The sequence below is a fragment of the Bos grunniens genome, chromosome 1 (genome assembly GCF_055505025.1).
Source record: "Bos grunniens cultivar Pamir isolate PY7600 chromosome 1, Bosgru_T2T1.0, whole genome shotgun sequence".
NCBI classification, from domain to species: Eukaryota; Metazoa; Chordata; class Mammalia; order Artiodactyla; family Bovidae; genus Bos; species Bos grunniens.
The window spans coordinates 71,169,344-71,173,740 of record NC_141165.1 but is presented as its reverse complement, the minus strand read 5'-3'; the positions used below and the strand labels follow the sequence as shown (position 1 = coordinate 71,173,740).

Below are 4,397 nucleotides of genomic sequence, written 5' to 3'. Positions count from 1 at the left end.
GCCTTCTTTATGGTCCAACTCTCACATCCATACATGACCACTGGAAAAACCATAGCCTTGACTAGACGGACCTTTGTTGACAAAGTAATGTCTCTGCTTTCTAATATACTGTCTAGATTGGTCATAGCTTTTCTTCCAAGGAGCAAGTGTCTTTTAATTTCATGGCTGCAGTCACCATCTGCAGTGATTTTGGAACCCAAGAAAATAAAGTCTCTCACTGTTTCCATTGTTTCCCCATCTATTTGCCATGAAGTGATGGGACCAGATGCCATGATCTTTGTTTTTGAAGGTTGAGTTTTAAGCCAGCCTTTTCACTCTTTTCTTTGACCTTCATCAAGAGGCTCTTTAGTTCCTCTTCACTTTCTGCCATTAGGGTGGTGTCATCTGCATATCTGAGGTTATTAATATTTCTCCAGACAATCTTGATTTCAGCTTGTGCTTCATACAGTCTGGCATCTCACATGATTTACTCTGCACATAAGTTAAATAAGCAGGGTGACAATATACAGCCTTGATGTACACCTTTCCCAATTTTGAACCAGTTCGTTGTTCCATGTCTGGTTCTAACTGTTGCTTCTTGACTTGAATACAGGTTTCGCAAATTGGTAAACATAGGTAAATGTTTCTGTGAGCTGCTCTAGTGAATTAATAAAACTTGAGGAAGAGGCTGTTGGAATCTCCAATTTACAGGCTGATCTGAAGCACAGCTGACAACCTAGACTTGGAGACTGGCATCTGAAGTGAGGGCAGACTTGTGGAACTGAGTCTTTAACCTATGGGATCTGATGCTATCTCCAGGTAGTGTCAGAATTGAGTTAAATTTGCAGGACATGCAGTCTCTACTCACTCAGAATTGGAGAATTGTTGGTGTTGGAAAAAACATCTGAGAGAGTAACCTGTTTTACTAAAAAAATCTATCAGCATTTAAATGTCAATCATATCTTTAAATGAATAAATCAGGTCCATTGGGTTGCAAAAGTGAAAGTGAAGTTGCTCACTCATGTCCAGCTCTTTTCTACCCCATGGACTATAGCCTACCAGGCTCCTCCATCCTTGGGATTTTCCAGGCAGGAATACTGGAGTGGGTTGCCGTTTCCTTCTCCAGGAGATATTCCCAACCCAGGGATTGAACCTGGGTCTCCTGCATTGTAGGCAGACGCTTTACCATCTGAGCTACCAGGGAAGTCCCTGGGGTTGCAAAGACTTGGACGAAATTTAGAGACTGAACAATAGCAATGCATCTTTAAAATACTTTCACAGTCACATCTATACTTGTGTTTGATTAAACAACTGGGCACAATAGCTTAGCCAATTTGACAGATAAAATTAACCATTATAGTCTCTGACCTTTAGACTCCCTTTTAAAGGGCTCACCTGATTAGGTTAGGCCCACCCAGGATAATCTTTTTTTTATTAATTTTGACGTCAATTTCTTCAAAACCTTAACTGCATCTTCAAAACTTTACCTTTGCCATATTCTATTGGTTAGCAGTAAGTTATTGGTTCAACCCACACAAAAACATGGACAACCAGGGAACAAGAATTATGAAGGCCATCTTAGAATTCTGCCTGTGTGCCTGTGTGTGTGTGTGTGTGTATGCTCAGTCGTGTCTGACTCTTTTTTGACCCTATGGACTGTGGCCTGCCAGGCTCCTCTATCCTTGGGATTTCCCAGGCAAGAATACTGAAGTGGGTTGTCATTTCCTTCTCCAGGGGATCTTCCCAATCCAGAGACTGAACCCATGTCTGTTGCATCTCCTGCATTGGCAGGCAGATTCTTTACTACTAGCACCACCTGGGAGCTCCTAATTTTGCCTGCTGCTGCTGCTGCTAAGTCTCTTCAGTCATGTCCGACTCTGTGTGACCCCAGAGACAGCAGCCCACCAGGCTTCCCCGTCTCTGGGATTCTCCAGGCAAGAACACTGGAGTGGGTTGCCATTTCCTTCTCCAATGCATGAAAGTGAAAAGTGAAAGTGAAGTTGCTCAGTCGTTCCTGACTCTTAGTGACCCCATGGACTGCAGCCTACCAGGCTGCTCTGTCCATGGATTTTCCAGGCAAGAGTGCTGGAGTGGGGTGCTATTGCCTTCTCCGAATTCTGCCTACTACAAAGTAAAGAGAGCAGAACCTAGTGGTGACTCTCAGAATCTGTGAAGCAGTTTTTACAAGCCAACCTCTCTCCAGACTATTTCTCTCATTTATTCATTCATTCGTTTATCCATTCATTCATGTGCAAGAAAACCAAGCACATAGTAAACAGTATTGACTGCTGTCATTTTTATTTTTAATGGTTTAAACAATTATTGATAGTATATGCCCAGTGCTAGGTCTAATATATACCACGTACTCAACAAATGGTTGTGATGGTGTCAGATAATCAACAAACCATTGCAAGTTTAGAAGTAGGGACATCACCTGATCACCTTTGGGTTTTAGAAAGAGAATTTTTATCAGTAAAGAGGAAGATTTAAAAATCATAGTACAGAAGGCAGAAACCAGTTAAGTCTATTGCAAGCATAGAGGAGAGATAAGTAGAGCCTGAACTAAGTCAATGAAAGTGGAGAAAAAGAGATAGAACTGAGATATTTAAAATGTTGAAGAAATGGAAACTAGTGGCTAGACCTGATGAGCAATGAGCAGAAACTCAGGATAAACTTACTTAGATAATTGGATACATAATTATGCCATTAATTTAAAACATAAGGGAAGATCCCTGAGGGAGATAAGAAGTTCTGTTGGAGAAATAATTGCTTTGGAGGGGTCTTCAAATATTCAGTGAAGATTTTAGTAGAAGTCTACAGTAGAGATTAAGTTTCAGGAGACTCCAGTGAATATTTAGCATTTAAGGAAAGCTGATGAGATTTCCTAGGTAAGGTTTTTAAGACAAATTTTAATAAGAATAAATGTAATTTATCAATGGGACTATTTGGGAAAAGAGGCTATAGACCACAGGAGAATATATTATCCTATTAATATAGACTAAACAATGCAATGCAGGAGACACAGGAGACGAGGGTTCGACCCCTGGGTCAGGAAGATCCCCTGGAGAAGGAAAATGGCAACCCTTTCTGGTATTCTTGCCAAAAATATCCCATGGACAGAGGACTCTGGTGGGTTACAGTCCATGGGGTCACAAAGAATCAGACACAACTGAGCGACTAAGCAGCAGCAAGTATTTAATAATAATTTCAATACAATAGGAAATGAAGTGTCTGACTAATATAAACTAGACATATATTCCCCTACAGCAATGATTTATTTCTGCTTCTGCACATTAGCAGGCTTAGTATTCAAAATATTATGGGTGGGCTCTAAATATGAATGAATGCATTCGATAGGACAGGGCTTCCCCAGTGGCTGAAGCAGTAAAGAATCCACCTGCAATGCAGGATACACAGGTTTGATCCCTGAATCTGGGAAGATCCCTTGGAGAAGGAAATGGCAACCCACTCCGGTATTCTTAATCGGGAAATCCCGTGGACACCAGAGCCTGGTGGGCTACAGTCCATAAGGTTGCAGAGTGGGACAAGACTGAGCAAGCGCACACATAGGCCATGCAACAGAAATAATAACAATAAATACCTAATCTATGTAACAACATGGAAAATGCTTAACAAGATATGAATAAAAACTAAAGTAGGATGTAAAAGTCAATCTGCACAGTGATTACAACTATGTAAAACATGCACAAATAGATACGAATAAAATGAGCTTAAACAAATGAAAAAAGTTTGTTAGGGTGATTGGAATGTTGCTTTTTTCTCTGCATTTAATTGCAGTTAGATTCATTCCCTGGTGGCTCACATGGTAAAGAATTCACCTGCAGTGTGGGAGACCTGGGTTCGATTCCTGGGTTGGGAAGATCCTCTGGAGAAGGGAACTGGCTACCCACTCCAGTATTCTGGCCTGGAGGATTCCATGGACAGAGGAGCCTGGCAGGCTACAGTTCATGGGGTTGCAAGGAGTCGGACACAACGAGTGACTTTAACTTTCACTTTACATTCTATAAGTAAACTGTGAAAGCATATCGGACCAGAAGGCAAGAGAACTCTCCATGCAGGCCCAATTTTATTGTGATGTCAATTCACCTCTCTGAGGGAGTACTGCTGTGCTGAAACCCAAAAAAGTTGATTCCAGATTTAATCAGGTAGAAAGAAGACAGTAGTAAAGGGGACAATATACTAGTCAGAGAAAAAAAGATTGTGTGAAGGCCCCAAGGGCAGAATGACTGGAGCACAGAGTACAGGGAAGATGTGGCAAGACATGAACTTTGCTAGAGATCCCAAGCAAACAACCAAGGGCTTTAAATTTTATATGAAGGACAATGGGAACCTATTAAAGGTAGAATAAACAAAGATGTGGCTCGCACAAGACTAGAAGCTCAGAAACTAGCACACAG

The 4,397-nt window shown here is 41.3% G+C and overlaps 1 non-coding gene across 1 annotated transcript; it reads right to left on the bottom strand.

The window, feature by feature from the left end:
- Positions 1 to 1,111: 1,111 nt before the first annotated feature.
- TRNAC-ACA (transfer RNA cysteine (anticodon ACA)) lies at positions 1,112 to 1,183 on the bottom strand. Its single transcript has one exon. It is a non-coding gene; the product is annotated as a tRNA-Cys (tRNA).
- Positions 1,184 to 4,397: the final 3,214 nt, after the last annotated feature.